Source organism: Paramisgurnus dabryanus, chromosome 5 (assembly GCF_030506205.2).
Source record: "Paramisgurnus dabryanus chromosome 5, PD_genome_1.1, whole genome shotgun sequence".
NCBI classification, from domain to species: Eukaryota; Metazoa; Chordata; class Actinopteri; order Cypriniformes; family Cobitidae; genus Paramisgurnus; species Paramisgurnus dabryanus.
In genome coordinates, this window is record NC_133341.1 from 20,926,859 (window position 1) to 20,949,204 (window position 22,346).

At 38.0% G+C, this 22,346-nt stretch overlaps 1 protein-coding gene across 1 annotated transcript in view; it reads left to right on the forward strand.

Annotated features, from left to right (window-relative positions):
* Positions 1–216: 216 nt before the first annotated feature.
* tncb (tenascin Cb) overlaps positions 217–22,346 on the forward strand; it is a 67,734-nt gene continuing 45,604 nt past the window's right edge. The window contains exon 1 of the mRNA XM_065250265.1: positions 217–341. The gene's annotated coding sequence lies outside the window, so the exon portion shown is untranslated. The remainder of the gene's footprint in view (positions 342–22,346) is intronic.

The window sequence follows — 22,346 nt, forward strand, 5'->3', positions numbered from 1 at the left end:
GTTACGTACCTTCTGTTTTTTATTTGAATGCAAGCAATCATACCAGCAGATTAATAGAGCATGGAGATGTTTACTGCTGCTACTTTAAGAGCTCACAGGAGGTAATAATAACTTGGTGTGTCAATAGCAGGGCATATCACAGACGGCCGATATGGTGCAGCCATATGCCAGTCTCCAGAGGAGGGATTCTGATAAAAATGCCTTAGAGTTGTGCAAGGATGGTAATTGTGTGCAGACACACTCGTATTCACTGCCCTTCTCTACCTCTACTAACCGTATTTGATGGGGGACATTTACAGGGGGTGAAAGAAGAGGAGCAGTTGGGGGTTGCCTTGCATTGGGTAATATTTTAGGATTATGTGATTCATTACTTTCACAATGTAGGTGATTGTTTTGGGTAAGTAAGCCTGTCATGGGCTTACTGGACATGTGATGCTGGAAAGATGTTGAGCGATCTCTATCTTTATATCTGTATTACATGTCATTTTGGGACTGGATGAACCCATACAGTCGCTTGATCAAACTATGCTCTGATAGTCTCAGGGCACGATGGGAATGAAACCTGCTGTTTGAGACGCTGTGTGAGACTGAAAAACGAGGAGAAAAGGCAGTGCTGTGATTATCCTTGGGTTTTATTTTCTGGTTGGATGACTCAGTAGTGCTTTATGAAGGGATGTGACTTTTCACTGAAAACTTTTCAGTAGGCTACTAATAAGGCTGAGGAACAAAGATGTGGAAAGGTTTTAGCTGGATGATGTTTAAACATGTATTGCAATATGCTTGTTACATCAGGATTCTTATGTACTGGCTCAGAGCAAGATACAAAGTACAGTTTGTGTAGGTGGGCAGTTTTTAATAGCCATTTATGTGCTATTAAAGTGCACCTATGTAAAACCATAGACAAAATGTTGTAACCAAATTTTCTAAAGAAATGCTTGATTAGACCAAATGTTAAATTGTGAATTCATTTTGGAAACTTTTTGTGGCTACAGTAATCATTTACTGTAATTATACAGTGTCATTATGTGTTAGTATTTTTATATGATCTAAATAGCACATAAAAATGTAAGTTATCAAAGATTTACAATACTGTGCAAAAGTCTTAGGCCACCACCACCAGACTTTTGTCCATTCATATTTATTTTTCAATTCATTTTATTAAGATACAAACAGAAAATACAGGAAATATGCAAAAAAACAACACATCTAATTGTGGCATGGTGGCCTAAGACTTTTGCACACTACTGTATATACGAGGGTCGTCCAAGTCAAACCAGGACTTTTTGTCTCATGAATATAAGAGACAAGTCCCAGTCCAAAACAACCCTCCTTTATATAATATTAGATTAGGTTCAATTGTCATTGGGCAAAGTACAAGTACAGGGCCAATGAAATGCTAATCTAGCTAGAAGTGCAAATATCAATACTGTATGTGTATAAATTAATTTAAATATATGTGTATATACTGTAACTGTACAGTAAAGATTTATATGGATTGCAAGTTATGAGGTGAAGAAGCAGAGACCAAATCATTGCAAATGTCTTTGAATTCAAAATGTGTAACAAAAGAAACATAAACATTTTATAAAGGATATATTTTGTATCGTATTCATAGATATTTTTATTGCATTCATATAAATTTGCATTAAGTCTGTTTATCAATAGCTGGGTTTCCATCACCATGATTTTGTGCCATTTTGTATTGCATAGAAACAAGTGATCGAAATGCCAAATTTCGAATAAAAATCCATTAATTCGCAAAACGTTTTTATGCTCAATTGAGGTGGTTTTGGACTTATGTGAAAAAGGGTAAATGCGAATAATGGGAGAGAGAATTTGCCGAATAAATTCTGACACAACGAAACCCAAATTACTGATCGTCTTGCTGTATCAGTTGACGTTGTCTTTCCCATCTATGGGGCTCGACATCGTTGTAATGCCCTTGCTGCTAGTGTGATTTTACAGGTCCTGTTCTTTCTGTGTTTTTGAAGCTTTGATTGTGTTTACAGTGCACAATATAACATGTGTTCATGTTTCACGTGTAAAAAGCGGTATTTTTCACACAATTTACTTATCTGTATACCGCTGTTTTCATTGTCGTAAAATGGGCTCATGTCTTCCTTGTTCTATGAAGTCCCTCCTTCAGAAATACGTAACGAGTTCTGATTGTGTAGTTTGTTTAGTGTGTTGTGATTCGATAGTAGTATCTTAGCTAGCCAGAGCCGCTTAGCTGGCGACTGACGTATTCCTGTGGGCGTAGTTTAGTCAAAAACTGGGAAGGAAGGAAGTAGAGGGCTGTAGTCCAAACCGGTCATTTGCTGTAGGCTTTGAAAAGGGAATTCTGTTAAAGAAAATATTTCGTCTGGCAGTGAACTTGCAGTGAGCTTTATCATTTTACAGGTATTATTTATGCTCTAACAGAAACATTACACACAACTAATATTTAAAAACTGGGATCAGGAAGAACATGACCTTTAAACACCATAAATTTAGTACATTTATAATAATAATTTATGCACAATCATAACTACATGCAGTCCTGTCTCCATTTTCTTAAGCGCGTCTTCTTGGTTACCAATACCACCGTCAATCATTGAAATAACTTAATAATTAAATAATTCACATTTGTTTGTTTTTCTTTTTTGTGTGAATTTTGAAAAGATTCATTTTTGGATGGAAACCCAGCTAATGTTAAATATAACGGAAGTTATAGATAGAGATATGGGGGGGTATGAAGTGTTTCAGCAGTTGCAGAAGAATGTGAATGTGCTGCTGTGGTGGGTCTCCATCCTCTCTCTTGCACCTTGAGAATGAAACAGTACGTTCTTTGTCCTAAACCCTGCTAGCGGCACACACAGTAGAATTTACGGAAACAAAAACAAGAGGGCCACCACATCCATTCATTCTTCTCTGATACTCTCCCAGCATTTCAATGCACACCCCTTTTCTCTAATGGACTTTGCAGGCGTCTGCAACCCGGCCCACAATGGGATCAGGGGTCTGCTGTGCATGTCAGTCACACATGAATGAGCCCTGTAAGCCTAGCCCATTCAGTCTTACTTTATGTCACGGAGTGAATATTGAGATAAATGGATGCACCAGTCATTAAATGGTCTGGGTGGAGAGAAAAACCAGCAGCGAATACACAGTTGCATTATACTGTAGATCTCTGTGAGGAGGAGGAAAAATAGACAGGGTTGAGGTTATTCACCTCTGTTAATCTTCTCAGATGTTCTGCTTGAACTTTACATGTCTTGCTAGATCTGACCTTGCTTTAAGCCAGCGGTCAGGAATGCATGCCAGGCTGTGTTGATTGACTGGTAGAAAGAGAAATGAGAGAACCGGAGGAGAAAGGGAGAGTAATTTAGTATCTGAGGGCTCTTAAGGTCTCAGACCCGTCTGAGGGGACAGGTGATGACAACTGAGGGTAGAGCAGAGATGACTTAGTGCTCTTTCTTTCATATCTTTTCTTCTCTGATCAAATTTTTTCTCACCATCTGGGCTTCTTGTACATTTTGACTCCTTGTTTCAGTGCCCGTGCTGTCTCACGGAGAGGGAATATTCCACAGATGGTTTCATTGGATGCAGAAGAAGTGGTTTTGGCAAAGTTTTTAGCACTGCTTGTAAGACATCAGTGTGCCAAAGTGGAAATACAGCTGAAATTGGGTTTTATGGGTTTCAATGTTCATTACATTTAACTTGGCTTGACATAACAGCAATACGCATCATACACACATGGTTGGGTCAAATATGGACAAACCCAACTGTTTCTATCTTAATTTTAACCCAGCAGTTTGATTTATCCATATTTGACCCTACCATAAGTTGAAACAACCCCAGATTTTTTGTAATTTGATTGATATTGGTGGTGGTTGAGGAGATTCCCCCATTCATATGTAAAGCGCTTTAAGGTCTGCAGAAAAAAGCGCTATATAAATGTAACGAATTATTATTATTATATATCAGTGAGTACGTTTACATGCACAGAATAAGCGGATAACTATCAAAAATCTGCTTATTACAGAAAACTGTTTTCATGCGTTTACATGCAAATCAATAAGCTGGCTATGCAGACAACTGCGTTTACATGGGACTTGGAGAATTATCAGTTTTCTCGCAGGCAGTGACGTCACCGCCTATAGTACACAATAGTCGATCAAAAAGTCAACGACATATCTGCCTTAAGCTGTACTGTTGTATCTCTCTTCATGTCTGCAGAACCTGTAAATGTAACATGAGCTTTTATTTTCACAGTTTCTCTGCCAACTGCTTTAGTCGAGCGGAGACTTTTATGCGTTACCTTGCGCTTACTTCCGCGTGTGACATTTATCTTTCATACGTGGAGACATGCGCACATGGACAAAACCGCGAGAAAGCGGGTTAAGGTGTTTACATGCCACGCGAAATTGGTGTAATGAGCAAAAAACTACCTGTGCCGATCGGTTTTTGCTTACGCTGTTTATGGGCTTTCAACACAGTCTCACACCCATGGCGTCAATATTTGACGACACTTGACCATGCGTCAATATGTTGACGCGGAGGGTATACCTTTCGCGTCACTTTTTGACGAACTGGGGACTTCAATACTATCAGGTACGCGAAATTAAACAGTTGTCAACTGACATTGGGGTTAGGGATAGGTTTGGGTAGGGATGTCATTATGTAAATCTAACCCTAAACCGACGCGAAAATGGTAGAAAATGGTAAGAAAATAGGAAAGAGAATTTCGCGTACCTGATAGTATTGAAGTCCCCAGTTCGTCAAAAAGTGACGCGAAAGGTATACCCTCCGCGTCAACATATTGACGCATGGTCAAGTGTCGTCAAATATTGACGCCATGGGGTGAGACTGGGTTGGGGCTTTCCCCGATTAAAGAAAACCGCTTTACGCGTTTACATGACCCCACGTGTTATCAGTTTATTAAGCATAATCGGCGTAAGACTGTGCATGTAAATGCACTCAGTGTTAAGTTTAAAGAGCACCTACTGTCCGATTCACGTTTTAAGGGTGCTTTCACACCTGTCTCATTAAGTTCGATTGAATCGTACCAGAGTTCGATTGCTCACTTGATGTTGTTTGTTTGGGCAGGTGAGAATGCAGCAATCGAACTCTGGTGCGCACCAAAAGCGGACCAAACAAGCGGATTGAGACCTCCTTAAAGTGGTGGTCTTGGTACGCTTTCGAACGCACTCTAGAGCAGTTCGTTTGTTGTGAGAACACAATCCGAGATTGAACGACCTAACTGCAAAAGTACTGCGCATTTTGGACTAAACCAGCTGACGTTGTCAGCTGCGCAGTGCATTATTGGATGAGAAAGTGTTTGATGACAGTTTCTATTAGCAATATTAGCACAATGACAGTCGCGGACATACATGGAGTTGCGAGGAGGTGTGGGCAGAGCCTCAGAAATTTGGTGTCTTTGCCATTTGTAGTGCATTAAAACGCTGTTTTCAAGCTGCATCCGCGATTCATTCTGGAAATGAACAGTTTGTCTAGAGTGCTGTATACAAACTATGTATAACAACCACTGAGACATAATTACAGCGTGCAGCTGTCTGTCCATGGTGTCTGCTGTATTTTCCTTTTTTTGTTTACTTCCGGGGTTCTGTTGTCATTTTTCGCACATTGATTCTGATCAATCGAGAAGCAGTTTAGGAAATACGTTTGAATACATGTGGCCAATGAGTAATGTGGATCTTATCACATCACTGAATTTTGGTTCGTTCAGACCAGAGCAATCAGTGTGGTGTGAAAAGTAACCAAAAACTGCTAAAAAAGCTACAATGTATCATTTTCTGCTTTTGGTCCGTACCAAATGAACCACACTACAGATGTGAAAACACCCTTAAATTTCCTTTGGTGTGTAAGAGTGTTTTAGTACATGTTACTGATATGCAAAGGTTCATACCCCAAAGTAAACGCACAAAATAATGTTGTTTTTTTAGCAATGAAATAGATGCTGTTTAAATTTAAATTCTTGCCATTATTGTTTCCCTTATTTTTTTATTAATTGAAAGACATCACAGACATACCCATGCAGTTTAATCCGACAGATCCAATAATCTGTTCTGTTTTCTGCATATTTTTGAATGCTTGAGCTGGCAGTCAATCAATGAGAAATGCTAATTTAACTGATGTTTGAATAACTCAGCCGTATTTGATGAGATTTTGAGCAAAAGGTCTTGAGTCACTCATATCTTCTCCTCAAGTCGATGGATTTCTGTGAGAATGCGTCTCTGTGGTGAAATAATGAAAACGGAGTAATTTCGTTTTATGGTTTTTGGACATCACTTTCTTTCCATCTTCATGAACCAAGCCTCGGCTTTGAAGTTAAGCATTAAATTACTGGGGAGTTTTAAGGGCTTGTTGTTTTAAAGGACGGAGATTCTGCTCAGTGTCAGCTTGTTGCTATGAAACAAAGAAGTGAAAATCTCTGTGGGTTCATGGGATTGCTAAGAAATCCATCACCTTACGGATTCAGACTCACCTGGGTGTATGATTATGAATATGACTATTGAATGATGGATCGAAAGGCCTATATTGTAATTTCGTACCTTATCGAGTGCACAGCAAAGGTCACGGCCTCAAGCAAATGTGTGTCTCCAATTACACCCAAACAATTATTTTAGCACAGACATGTACAGTATCACTTATCCTTGTGAAGACAAGATGTTAAACCTCAAATGAAATGAAGCAATGAAAGCAAAAAACTTTAGAGGAACAAAACACTAATTTCACGTTTCGTTTGCTTAGATTGAATGTTCAAGTCATCCATATTATCATTGCATGGGGATGTTTGTAAATGTTATACTGGAGTGTCATGCTCATGGCTTGTAGATCTGGTGTGGAATTGGTTGCCGTGAATAATGAAAACACAAAAGTAATATGTTGTCATGGTAACTATGGTAGGTGATATATCTCTGGGTGATTGCTTTGGAAATACATAAGAATTTTCCTCAGATAATCGGATGGTATTTTCTCAATAAATTTTCATTACATTTTGCCTAGAAGGGCAAGAAATTGATTTTTGCCAGCAAAGAAGTGTAATTTAAATTTGCTACCTATTACATTGTATAAAGTGTGGGAAACAAATACAGTATTTACACATACATAGATTTTTTTTCGTATTTTCTTGAACAGAAATAGAAAATGTGAAGATTTGGATTTTCCAAAAAATCTTAATTATTTGAAAGGTTTCTAAGAAAAGAAAACAAATGTATTTTTTCCCGAGTTGACAGCCTCATGGGCGGCACTCATGTTTTCCGGTGACCCAACTTCAATACCTGGCTCTCATCCAATCTCATTCTCCCCTCTTCACCCTGTACTTTCTTGTCAAAATCTGTACTGGCCTATAAAAAAAGAAATGTTTACGCTTTAGATTACAGCCCGGAAAGTACTGCATAAGTACAGCGAATTTACAGCGTATGTTTCTGTAATTATAGTTTACTTATAAAGTACGTACGTGTAATTGTAAGGGAACAATTTATAATATTTGGGGAATAAAGGGGTAACAACCAGGAAAAATACAAATAATATATGCAGTAAAGTACTGCGTAAGTACAGCGAATTTACAGCATATGTTTCTGTAATTATAGTTTACTTATGAAGTACGTACGTGTAATTATAAGGGAACAATTTATAATACTTGGGGAACAAAGGGGTAACAACCAGGAAAAATACAAATAATATATGCAGTAAGTATTTTATAACTAAGGGCTAACTATTTCAATATTACATGGTATGTATGACTTATATGCTAAAAACGTGGGAAATTACAAAATATTTATACAGTAAGTAATTCATAACTTCGGACTAACAATTCAAATATTAGGCTTACGTGCGTGATATGGCGTAGGCTACATGCAAAACAATCTTATGTTTGAGAGTAAATTTTTTTTTAAACATATTTTATCATTTCATGATGCATGATGATGGAGATTACTAAACAACAAAAATGTGTTTATGCTATTAGTACGTTTATAAACATAGTTTATGTTTATTAGTACGATCTGCGGTCTGTAATTTAAAGTGGCACTTGTTACCCCCTTGTTTCACGTAGTTAAAGAGTAAATACAACATCTGCGGGCTGTAAATTAAAGTGGAACTTGTTACCCCTTTATTCCCAAAATATTATAAATTTTTCCCTTAAAATTACACATATGTACTTTATAAGTACACTATAATTACAGAAATGTATGCTGTAAATTCGCTGTACTTACACAGTACTTTACTGCATATATTATTTGTATTTTTCCTGGTTGTTACCCCTTTATTCCCCAAATTTTATAAATTGTTCCCTTATAATTACACGTACGTACTTCATAAGTAAACTATAATTACAGAAACATACGCTGTAAATTCGCTGTACTTACCCAGTACTTTCCGGGCTGTAATCTAAAGCGTTACCAAAGAAATTAAAAGCCTAAAAACAAAAAAAAAGATTATTGTAATTGCTAAATGATTGAAAAACACCATAATGAGTTTTCACACCGTATGTTAAAACAAAGCTGGCATCTTGCTTTTACGTCTCATGTTGTTATTTTAAAACGTATATGTTTCTAATCGAAGCACAGCAGATATAACCGTAAGATCAGCATTTTAAAACATAAAAGATGTTTGTGTATGTGACTCTACACTGCTGAAGCAGCTTAAACCAATTCAATTGATGATGTCACACTCCATAAACATTTCAATGAGAAATATGTTGCAGATTATTTTCCATTTGGCCAGTCGTTTATCTTTGTTACTCTCACACAGGTCTTGACATTTGGCATTGTGAACTTTTAGAGACCACAGGAGGTGGCTGTATATTAACTTTCATATGTCATAAATAGTCGAGTTTCTTAGACAAGGGTGTAACCTTTCGCCGGGTCCTGCATGTGCGGGGGGCTTATCAGATGTGTGTTTGCTGAAGATCACAATGGATCCCATGATTCATAGACACGCAGTCTTTGAAAAATGAGATTTGGTGTTAGTGATCTATTTTTTTTTTCACAACGGGAGGTTAAATGCGTTACAAAACCTATCATTCATTTTGCAATACATATTTTTGTCAAGAAACCATTAAAGTAGAATACAAATGAACCTTTTCACCTTTAACAAACACATTTTCTCTCTTTTTTTCTGGCACTGTCTATATGTTATTTTTAATCCTTTGATAGCTGGTGAGAGAAGCAGGATGGGGATTTGATTGTTAACATGAATGTAAATGTGAATATTTAATTTGCAGTTATAAACAAACCTTTTTATAGGTATATGGATCATGACACATGAATGCATTAAACATCTGTTCAGCACTGCATTTCTAAACATTTCGGATAGGAGCTTGAATCTGAGAGCATATTAACAACATATGGAACTTGAAAATTTGATAGACATACAGTGTTGCTACTTGCATTCTTGTCGTTTTACACAAAACATGTTATTGTTTTTTGCTCCATACAGTATGGATTGTCCCACGTCATGGAGTGTTTCAAGCATAATGTTTTCTTTAACAGAATTGGCAAAATTGTATAGGTTTGCCTTGCATGGGGTAAATTGAAAACATGCTTCCATTATAGTTTTTGAGGGTCGTATGTAGGATACGAAAAAAACCTACCGCTCCAGGAGGTTTGTGGGCATCTTAGAAATCTGAACTGGTAGTTTATCGTAGGGGTAACACTGCAACCCCCTTCCCCAGAGCCAGTAAAAAGGGGGTAAATGGTAATTTACAGTGTGTTGATGGCAAGAGTTATTAGCTACAGATTTGGGTTGTAGAGCGTCACATACTTTTGTAAAAACGAGAATGCCATGCAAACAGCGATTAAGGTATATGCACTGCAGACTTTCTCTGTTTTTCAGCACACCTGGGTCCCCGGAGAGTCCGTGGAGATCTGTGGACCGTTGCTGTTGGAATTTTTCAGGCTGTAATTGCACTTGCTTTATCCTTGGAGAGAACTTAAGCGCAAACAATAGGCGTGATTGGCGCCTGAAGGTGACCAGGGTTTGTTTTTGTGCTTATAGTTGTGACAGAGGGAGAAAAGTAAGAGTCGTAAAAAATTGTGGAGGTGGTAATAAAATGATGTGGACAGCTGAAGAAACAATATACATGAGGACATCTGGACGTGTCCCATCTTTGTATTTTTCTTGCATTGGATGGTTGTCTCAAAGTGATTACGGTTGCATTGTGAAACACCTGGAAAGAATGATTCTGCCGTACTCGGTAGCTTTTATATGCATGTAAATGTCTAAATTATGTTAGCGTTTTCTTGTTTCTGACCATGAAAAATAGCATTAAGCATTGAACAGGATGCAGAGCTTCAAATGAAGAGCAAGGAATTTTTATGGAGGCTTCCATGGGGTTACAAATGTCCCATGCATTTACATTTGAAGTGCATATAAAATGTCAAAGTCCGTATATTGCATTGATGTAATACAGTAGCACACATTTTCTATGGAGCCCATCTTACCTTAAATCAATGTTTAAATCCCAAGTTCTTCCGTTTTATCTGTTTGCCACCCTAATCTCTTTTACTTCTCAACAAGGAAACTGAAGTTGTTTGTTTAAAGTCTCAAAGCAATAAGCTTTGCTCTTCATCCCTGATTTATTTTGGTTTGAAGAGGCTGTTCAATAACATACATAAACCCACATCAGTGGTTCTTCTGGCCTCTGCGTGTTTGCTGTCTGGAGCGTGTCAGAGTTTGGTTGGGTGAGCTGTCTATGTCTAGCTCAGGGTGAGAAGACACAAGCTGGGATATCTTCTAAAGCTAAACCTTACAACCCAAAGACCTGTAAACACTGAGCAGTCTTCTGGGACTGGTCACATGAGAGTTAGTTTGTTAATAGTATCAAACAAATGTATTGACATGAAATTAATTGCAATTATTTAGTAACAGACATTCACTTATGCATAAAATATGCATATTTACTTATATATCAAAATGCATATTTCTGTAGTTCAATATCATAACTGTGCAAAAATGAAAAATGTTTGACCACACTGACAAAATATGGTCCCTAGCTGTCACTGAAGCAGCACCCTGTCAAAAAGGTCCTAAAATGTACCATTTAGGTACAGATATACATTTGGTACCATTATGTACCTCTTATATACTCTTTAGGTGCAAAAGTATACTTTTTGAAAGTGTATTGCCCCAGTGACAGCTAGGGACTATTAGTTTCGCATACTATTTAGGGTGGATAGTATGTGAATTGGGACTCAGCCTGAGTGTTGCAGAGAAATGGGAAATAATCTACTTACAACAAATAAACTAGTAATTTCATAATAAGCGCCAGTGAATCCACCACAGATCTCTCTCTCACTCTCTCATTTACTCTCTCAGTGCTCATGCAGAGGTCTCTTATTTGGAGCTGTGCCACCAAATAAAGAATGCACTTCCTGCACATAATTCTGTGAATATATGTAAAGTTTTCTGAACATATATTCATACTTGTTTGTTTTATTTATGACCTATGTTTAATGTACTGCATGCATAAATACAAAATACAATGCATCTTATATAGCCTAAAAAAATAAATAACTGTTTTAAAAACAAGATTCTGTCTATCAAGACTTAGGGCCAAATTAACTAACAGCTTGCGCCAGCGCAAACCATTATTTTGGCGTTAAATAACGACCTTCAGGATTTACTAAAGACACGCAGTGGATAATTAACGCTGAAAAGATGAGGTCTAGTAATTTTTACAACTACAACCTTACTGCATTTCTAGGAGTTTCTAGCCTGACGTTGTCATACTCATGCTGCGTTCCAGGCAACCTGTAACCCGTAACTCACGACTTCAAAACCACGACTCACGACTCTGAACTGGGAGTACATCGATCTAGTACGAGTTCACGGGTGGGAAGTCACGGGTTTGACTGCCGTTCCAGTGCACTTTCACCGGTAGAAGGTTGTAAAAACACGAGTTACAGGCTGCCTGGAACGCATAGGGTCGTGAGTCGTGGTTTTGAAGTCGTAACTCACGGGTTTAAAAACCTATCTGGAACGCAGCATCAATTCTAGCCCGAATTTGAGTTTGATACCGCTCCATTGGGCTATGATTATGAGGCGTGTCTCAACCGAAAAATGCCTCTGCACTCAATTGGATAGACCTACGACCAATCAGAGCAACGGAGTGTGTGACGTATGTTGAAATGACGTCTTTTGCAGCCTGACCGAATTGCTAGTTATTTCGCTACAATGACACTAACATTGTGATTATACTAGCGAACGTACATCAACACCTACTATGTTTACAACATTTCTTTTATATCACAACATTAAGTATTTACTTAGTCATACAGTAAGACTATCTCTTACCATTTGTACATTAGTTGAACTTAATCCCTGACCAGGGGTGGTTCTAGACCCTTTTTAGGGGGGCTCCAGACACCCTATCTGTCATCTTAGCCCCCCTCTTAATATTTCTACCAAACTATCAAATATATTTTTCTGAAGTTTTATTTATTTGTAAAAACTATTTATTTGAAGAAAATAATTAAAATAATTCAAAATGCAGAACATTTATATGAAAAAGAATTACGAGTTCATGAGGCATATTTGATTAGCTTTGCTGTTCTGCGCACGCGTCGTAACCACGAGTGGAGTCAGTATTTTTGCCTTTTTCTAGTTAAAAGTAATACTAGCTGTGAATAATATGATAGTAAATTTTAGAATGTGCAATTGAGAAATGTATCATTTTGAGTTTAACCCACAAAATTTCTGTAAACACCGCCATCACACATAAGCTACGCACGGACACACAAACAAACAAACACACACACCTGACATGTAACACACCAAGTGCTCTTACACATTTTGTATGAAACGCACAAATAAGATAGACTATAAACAACATGTGACTTGTTTGCTTTTATAGATGGATATATAAAGTTTTTTAAATGCTGGAAAGGAGAGCAAACAGGTGGAGAAAGAGTTAGAGAGACTGAAGGGGTCAGAGACAGCTAAGAGATTATGAATAAAGTGACTGTAGCAGTTTCATAGTCATGATAAAGGTTATGAGCCCCTAAAATAAACATAATTCCATTATTTACTCACCCTTATGTTGTTTTAAAACATAACATCTTTTATTTTCCGATCAGGAACTAAAGGGGTCATGTTTGATTTATTACAGTCATATTTAGATCAGTGCAGGTTGTTGTAAGTTTATGAATCAGATTATGCATGCTACAAGCATGCATGAGACATCTGGAAAGTAAAACTGATGTATAAAGTATAACTAAAAGTACAGTCTGACTCGTATAAATTCTCATATAAATTGTTAGCATTCATTAAACTTTACATATACATATAGTATACATAAACTTTAATTCAAGATACACAATAATAAATAATAGTGATAAATAACTTTTATACCTTTATATCTGTACAGGTTTTTTGTTATTAGGTTAAATCAAAAAATCATAAGGGCTTGGAACTATATAGAAATGTAATGTATGTAGCCTACATGAATTTATTAATATAATAATACTCAATGAATTTGCAAAAAGGCATCACAATGCTCTCTTCACATCATCACTGAGGGCTAAGCCCCCCTAAGAATGAAATCCTAGAACCGCCCCTGTCCCTGACGATACCCATTACGTTTGCTTGAAAAATATCGGAGCCTTAGCCTGGTCCAACCAGACTCTCATACATTCATTTCATTTGTACAGAGAGTCTGGCCACGCTCCATTGCAAAGCATTACTTCCGTTAAGGAGGGTCCTCTTTTGAAGTTTAAAACTATTGGATCTGCCCAGAGTCACTCAGGATCTGCCATAGGCGATCGCTAACGTGTGGTCGTGACGTATATCAAGCGCTGAAACTGGCCGGAAACAACAAGTCCGAATAATCAGACCAACAAAACTTAGCAAACCTGGTTCTTGCTCCGGCTTTAACTTTTGTATATTCGGCAGTTTTCAACAACGGACCGAATAGCTTTTCTCACGTCTTTCTCCGCTACCATTACTGAACTACAACTCAAACTGACGCACAACCTCAACGTCATCGTTCTTAGCCACCCCCATCTGTTCGCTGATTGGACCTGCAGATTTTTGCAGGAGAAAACGAAACTCTACACAGCAGTCCCAGACGTAGTACTGAAGCGAAAATGAAAATTAAGCGGAAGCACGTAGGAGGGCGGAGTCAGGCTATCGGAGCCTAGCATGTCCCTCCACTTATTCAGCAGCCACGATTCCAGGGTTCCGAAAAGAAGCTGGCAACGACCACTAATTATATCCATCTTGTCGTGCATGCCGAGTTGCAATGATACCTATTTTAGTTGCTTCTTTAACCTGGTCCTCCATAAGTGCGTCCACCTTTTGCCAAATTCCGTAGGAAGGACGGCAAAAACATCTTTCCGATCAACAAATGCCTTGATCGCGTTTCTCTGTTCCTCTTTTTAAATCAATGCTCTGTCGATATCTGTAAGAACAGACTCAATGTCAGAATCCACACATCTGAATTCTACAGCGCCAGCCATTTCGTTGTAAATAGATTCAACACACGCGCTCTTTGGTGACGTGGTTGATTACGTTACTGTTGATCATCTGTCCATCATCGTATAAAGCCCGCCCTGACAATTTGATTGGTCGACCAGCTTTGGGTCTCGCATAGTAGCTCCTCAATGGAGAAGCCCCAGACCGATCTTCCCGTCCTCAATATGTTGTGGGCGGGGCTAAGATCGGCTGGCACCCAGGCTAAGGAGATTTCACTATCTGAATTTTCAGCTAAGATGTCTGTGGTGCTGAACTCAAGCACATCAGGCGTAAGTAGATCATCTGCACCTCATTAGCTCTGCTAATTTGCGACCCTGAACTAATATGCGCTGCTCTTAGTAAATTGTGTTGGTTATTATGGAAATTAGCTTTTGTGCCTGTTGTATTTTATTGATCTTCTTTTGTAAATAACCCCCAGTTATTACCACTCCCATTGGCAATTTATTTATTTATTTGCGCTCTTGTGATAATTTGCACCGTTTAGTAAATCTGGCTCCATATCTGTTGTTGTCTTTAGTGCATTTTCACTTTAACACTAACTTTAACATATTATATTTTTAAAACTATGGTGAGCATTTAGTTAAAAGCTTATTAGTGAGTGGCAAATTTCTGCAAATTCCAAAAACTATACAAACATAAAGCTTAAAACATATATACTGTGAAACATATCATCCATGAAATGGATTTGTGGTATACCGCCCAACGGAAATGGTTACCAATAAATTACTGGTAATCATCTCATACTGGTAAATTGGCAGCACTGATTGACCAGAAAGATTCTGTTCACACAAAATCTGTTAACTGCAGTTTACCAGTAATGAAAGGGACTAATGACACCACACACACATGAAGCTAAATAAATCTGAACACTGACTTTTTTTCATTTCGTCAGCTAATTTTCTTTTTGCTTTCCGCTGAGGTGAATGAAGCCATTAAACTGATGCAATGTTGTAATGCTGTGTGAGTGTATTCTTTTGATTAACAGACTACTTCTTTATCGTCAGACTTTGTTTGCTTCATCTCTATTTCACCACATTTAAACATTGCTTCCATGATATAAAGGCATCTGTGCTAGCTTTAAAGATTTTTTTGGCATTATTGTTTCTCTAATGACAAAAATATGAAGCATCTCTGCATGACTGTACTATATAACTCTCTATGATGTAACCCAGTTACATTATTGGCTCAAATTTTGTCAGGGAGAAAAGTGGTTAGAGGTTATTGTTAACACAACTTGGTGGAATAATATGAAGTGTTACATTTCTTAGTCAAATGCAGGTGAATTTTCTATTCCAGGTGGAATATGACTGACATTTGTGGTGTGTGTTCTGCATAGGCATAAGTGCATAATGTATGAAAACGTGTGAATGTATGTGTGTGAAAGATTGTGGTCTGTGTGTGTTCTGAGGAGTTGACAGAGCTTGCTGATGCGGTGAGGCGTGACTTGTCCTCTATTTAGCACCCTGCAGGATTACTCATACGAGGGATGTGGATATGCAGATGCAAGAAAGTGGAGATAAGAAGAAAAAAGAAGGAAAGGACAGAGTTGAGGGCGAACATTATTGGGAGGTGGGATTCAATAGTGCCTTTGCCAAGGAATGATATTTCAGAGGTCTTGCGAGAAAGAGCACGCTGGAAGCTGTCATACGGAAATGGCAGGCTATCGCACAGAAAAGATGACATTTAGATGACAGACAGGCTTATATACGTCTCTCAAGGGAAGGCATTTGGTGAAATCACAATGTTTGCACGGTATGCCATGTATAAGTGATAATATAGCTACAGTCAGCCAGTCAGTCATTATGTTAATGATAATAGGTCTTCTTGTATTATCCTGCAGAGGTTTGTTTTACGATAATGACCAGATGAGTGTCGATTATATTGTTACAGTGCATGGCTACTTGCCAAATAAGTAATTAAATAGACATTAAATATTGATTCAAGTTTAATTTTGTTTATTAACAAAACAAAGACACTGTGAAGTGATATGAGAGACATGAACTAAGCACAGTTTAGAGATTTAAAATGTTACGTTTGGCTACCAAAGACAACATATATGCAGTTTAACAGCCATTATGAAATGAAATATATGATGGCAGAATGAAACTTTAACCAATTTGAATATTACAGACCGTGATACCCAATCTATATCTGGAGTGCAACTAAAATATTTCGATATCGCTTTAATCTAGCAAAATGCAGAACAATCTCAGGCGTATTACATGAGTAGCCTGTTACCTGTCGTGTTGGACACTTGCAGAAAACAGATTGAAATTAGCTGTGTGTACAGACAGCACACACACATTGCTGAAGCTGACACCTGTCTCATTAGTGCAGACAATACTCAGTTGACAGTATACTGCATTGCTTACAGAGTCACTGATCTGAGTCCTGATCTGCTATAGTCTGTCAGAAAAAATGGTCTCTAGGTGTCACTGGGGCAGTACCCTTTAAAAAGGTCCAATATGTTCCATTTATGTACATATTTGTATTAATTTGGTACCAATATGTACATTAGAGGTAGCGGAGAGTGGCGCACAACCTAACGCTTTTTGGTTTTGGCTCAATCATTCAATTTTTTTTTGTTTGATTAATTCTATTTTTGCAAAAGCAACACACACATCTCTGCTACAAATGAACATTTGAAGTTTGTTTATAGTACTAACCATTCTTGGACAATTACACCAAACGTGACAGAAGTGCAAACGTTACAACTAACCCCATAGATGGGGTTAATTGTAACAGGCAGGGGGTTAGTTGTAACACTAGCTAAAAATTAAGTTTACAGACAAATATTTCAATACTATTTTGTCTATATACTTGAAGTGGATATTGTTTATATATCTGTCTATAATAGTCAGGTATCCATCCACACTGTATTCCATTATCCAGACCTTTTCTAATAATAGTTCAATTATAAATGGATACAAATGTCTAAATATGTGAGAAAAAGCAGCACAATTATGACAAAACTTTTTTTATATGTGACCCAGTCTGTAATAATTATACTACAGTTGAGATAATGAGCATTAAAGTCTGATTTTAGCCATTTTTTTCATTATGATTTCAATCTTTGACGTGACCTTATTCAATCAATATTAAAGATATGAACAAAAATACATTTGACACACGATTTTTGATAAAACAGGCACGTTTATTTTGTTGGCAGCCAGCAATCATTCGTGTGTAGCCTATTTAAAACAATGGCGAGAATTACACTAACGTTAGCGGTTTTCATATCGTAAGTGCTGAGGGGTTAGTTGTAACACAGCGTTACAATTAACCCCGCTGGGTCAAAGTATTTTCAAGCCCACCAAAAAAGTTGCCAAGAGCTGAAGACATATTTCAAAACGATGCTATGTTTTAGTCAACAAGACGCTGATTAATATGACATAGCATTGGATTTGGTATCTTACACACCCAATTTAGAAACCAAAAAAAACATTGGATGAAAAAATGTACATGCCACCAAAACACTTGTTCATCAATAACTCTTTGGAAAAACATTATACATTTCCAATAATTTGCGCGAGATCGTCTTTTGGCAGCGTGAAAAAAATACCGGAAAAATAAAACGCTCAACCTTTGCAACAATGTAAACAGTCTGTGTTACAACTTACCCCGTGTTAGTTTTTGCCCCGCGCACCCCTACTAATATGAACTCTTTATTGTACATGCAAAGGTGTACGTTTTGAAAGGGTAGCGCCCCACTGACAGCTAGGGACCATTTTGACCAATTTCTCTGACAGTATAGGATCTTGAGTAGAATAAAGCTGACCTAAGATCAGCTTGAGAATGACAATACCCATCCATAGAATTCCCAGCAGATCTCTATTGAGATGGCTGCCATAACCTCAACTGAGCTCATCTGCCCCGTAAAAAATACCCATTCTTTGTTCCTTCTCCGCCCTCTCATTCATCTAAGCAGAGATGCATGGCAGAGAGAGAGGACAAAGAAGAAGCTAAAGACGATCCAAAGCACAGACAGAGCCGTGCGGGAATATCACGAAGCTAAACTCTTAAATGAGACTATCCAGGAAATCTCCTGTCATGCTGCCAACGCAATATCCCGGCACCCAATCCATCCAACAGCAAACTATCAGTTAAGTTATAAAAAGACTACACTTGAAATTTGTAGGTTGCATTTCAGGCAGTTATCACCTAAGAAAACTGCAGCCGAAAGAGTTTTCCAATGACAGGATTTGTGAAGCACCTATGTTTGTCAAAAGATAACCTTGTAAAGCTTCGCTGGAATACCAAAGCTTAGTCTTCACAGCGGCACGCAGTCAACACATGTTATTGCACTCCCGGCTCTGGGAAACAGAGACATAAACCTCCAGGACATCTTAATCTCCGCTGAAATACACCCTGACACGCAGACCTGTGTCTCTGCCTGCTTTGTATGAATAAATCATCCACCCTAACTGGCGGTCTGTCTCTCTACTCAGCACCGGTAACGACACCTCATTCCCAGTGTTGCCAGAGATACGGCTTAATGCTCTGAGGGTTCGGATAGACGCTCATATTCTGCTCAATATTTCCCGACTCGATAAGGTGAAGGGAAAGACCGAACATTGTGATAAAAGTGCCACAACATATCTTAACTGATGAATTACCCCATTTATTTTGTGAAGGGAAGGAGAGGCAGGGGACATTGGATAAGAGTGTCGTCTTTTGTCAAAACTAGCAAAAGTCACAGGGGTAAACAGTCATTCAGAGTTGAACGCGTGATGGTGTTGTGGGGATTACGCTGTGTCCGCAGAGGCACAGGAGATCGTGCAATGTCATTGGAGCTGTTTGTGGAAAGTCAGATGGAGATGGACGGAGGGAGGGAGGGAGGGAGGGATGAGGATTTGAAAGAAAAGATGGGGAGCTAAGGAGAGAAGTGAAATATCAGTCAGAGAGAGAGACATACTTTAGTCAGCATAGACTATAAGAGTGAAGTGCTCAGAATAAGATTCATTGTGTTATTAACCTTATCTTGTCCTTTCACTCATGCACCTATTAACATTGTGTTTGAAAAACAATGTAATGAAGCAAAGGATGAGGTTTGGTTTATAATTGTTAGGGACAGGGTAAAATCCATCCAAATATACGGCAGCAGTACCCTTTAAAAAGATCCTACTATTTACTATATAAGATTATTATATACAGTAGTAGTATAATATAATGTTATTTTATTTTGCCATGGACTGGCAACCTGTCTGCATACAATTCACAATGCTAGACTCTCCAAAGGACACACGGGTTTGGAGAATGAATGGATGAATATTATAACATTCATTTGTTAGTAGATGCTTTAATCCAGAGCGACTTACTGTACTAATGAGAGAGCATTTTGTCAAGGGAGCCAGCAATAAGCATAGTTTACAAAATGTTTGTTTTAAATCCATTTTTTTGTACTTTACTTTAAAAATACACTGTCCTTTTAATGCGTTTAACTGCAGTCTCATAAAAAATAGCAACATCTTGTATTGTATAAACGGTAAATACCTATGCACAGGTTTTAGGCAGACACACCGGGGTAAATTGCCTATTTTCACAGCTTCTTCTTGCTAGGTCAGCTAATATTTCTCTTGCACTGGTGCCTGTCATTTGGGAGAATAGTTAAACGGAGAACACATTGAGTATACAGAGCTCTCAGCGCATGTGTGTGGGCTGTCTGTGGTGGTGCGTGAATTCACGCCAGAGCTAACAGTTAGCATGCCTAATTGTTAATTTAATTCTTAAAGGAAAATAAAGAACGAAAGCATAAAAGAAGTAAATATGATACTTTTATTAATACATATATCTGTCAGGGTTACTCCATAGTCTCCATTAATAGGAATCCTGGCCAAATCTACTTATAAAATGTTCTTAAATCTACTATCATTTAATGAAATACTGTGTACTAGAGAATGAGTATGGTTTGTATGACATGACATAGTTGATACTGTTAGCTCCTGAAATACACTATAGTGCCAAAATATTTGGGACATCCCTTCAAATCATTGAATTCAGGTGTTCCAATCACTTTCAGTGAAAGGAACTCTTAATGCTTCATCATACCAAGACATTTTGGACAAGTTCATGCTCACAACTTTGTGGGAACAGCTTTGGGATGGCCCCTTTCTGTTCCAACATGAATGTGCACCAGTGCACAAAACAAGGTACATAAAGACATGGATGAGTGGGTTTGGTGTTGAGGAACTAGACTGGCCCAATAGAACATCTTTGGGATGAATTGGAGCGAGGCCTTCTTGTCCAACATCAGTGTCTGACCTTACAAATGTGCTTTTAGAAGAATGGTAAAAAATTCCCATACACACTCCTAAACCTTGTTGAAAGTCTTCCAAGAAGAGCTGAAGCTGTTATAGCTGCAAAGGGTGGACCAACTAATTATTTAACCCTATGGATTATAAATGGGATGTCATTCAGATTCATGTACAGGTGTCCCGAAACTTTTGCCAATATAGTGTATAGCTCCCTATACTCTTAAATAGTGCACTATTTGAGGGAACATTCATTTTTAGTTGTGTCCAAAATCATAGTGAACATTATTGAGTGCACTCATTCAACCCAACAATGCACCGCAATAACAAGGGTACAATCAATGTAAACTTACAGCTGTTCACTGAGGTGCGGCCGAATGAATTCTCGCGCCTCGTTGGAAGATGAAGCCCGCACGTCAGTGGTTTCAGCGAGCATAAATGTCCGGATTCACTCATTCGTTTTCATTTACTCCTTCGAGTGAACTATTTTGGTTGACTAATATAGTGTAGTGAATACTAAATGAGGGTATGGGGGGCTATTTTGGACAAAGCCTCAATGTGGCTCTGGCATTCTACAGTAGTGATGCTTATTTTAACCTCATGCACTCAGTGGATGCCTCATTCATGCCCACCATCCCCTACATCCCCTAATTACATTTAGGCATATAGCAGACATCTTTATCCAAAGTGACTTACAAAAATGATTGTTTCCTAATCTTTGTAAAGTGCTTTGGATCAAAGCGTCTGCTACATGCCTAAACCTAAATATTTGTAAATAATCTTAATCTTAAAGAGGCAATTATGTGAGAGGTGCTATAAGTTTAGTTTAAGACCATACCTGTTGGAAGAGGGAAGGAGAAAGGATTAGAAGATGGTTAGGTGTTCATGTGGTGGCTAAGAGTGGCTAATCATACAGAGTTTGAAAGACCATACGGCTCTTAACTATGTGGTCTTCTCAACTATTGATAGTCATCTTAAATAAGCACCACACATGTCTGGTATGTGCATAGTCATTCGATTCTCAAACCAACAGTGACAAGCAGTTGACAGGAATGAAAGATTTGGGGTTTCAGGTTGCCTCCACCTGATGTACCCTGATGATGGAACGCAACAAAAGGTCGTTGACTCAAACAAACAGACTGACAATTCCTAACATATAAGAAATTAAATATATTCTTAGTTATAATGTGTCTGCATTATTTGAATTCTTAGAAATAGATACAGTAATGTTGGTGAGAGCATATGTGTAAATATAGAAATGCATGATGTGTAGATTATGCATTGAGCTTGCAAACTTCGCACATATGTGTGTCAACCCCTAAAACTCAAATTTTCGTGAGCTCCTCTAAAGCATAGGATTTATTTGTCTTTCTATAATGTGCTCAGCACCATTGATGTTAAAAGAATGTGTAGCCATTTCCATCGCAATGCTGAATAAAAAAACATCTTTGTAAAAACATACAGAACTGAGGAAGAACGAAAGATGCAGATTCTACATGCTAAATTACCCTGAACGCTGTTGTAAATGATCTTGATATTACTGTGATTCCTTTTTTCCATCTTATCATCAGAATTGTTCAAAGGAGCCTTTGTACATGTGGTAAAATGGTGGGAAGT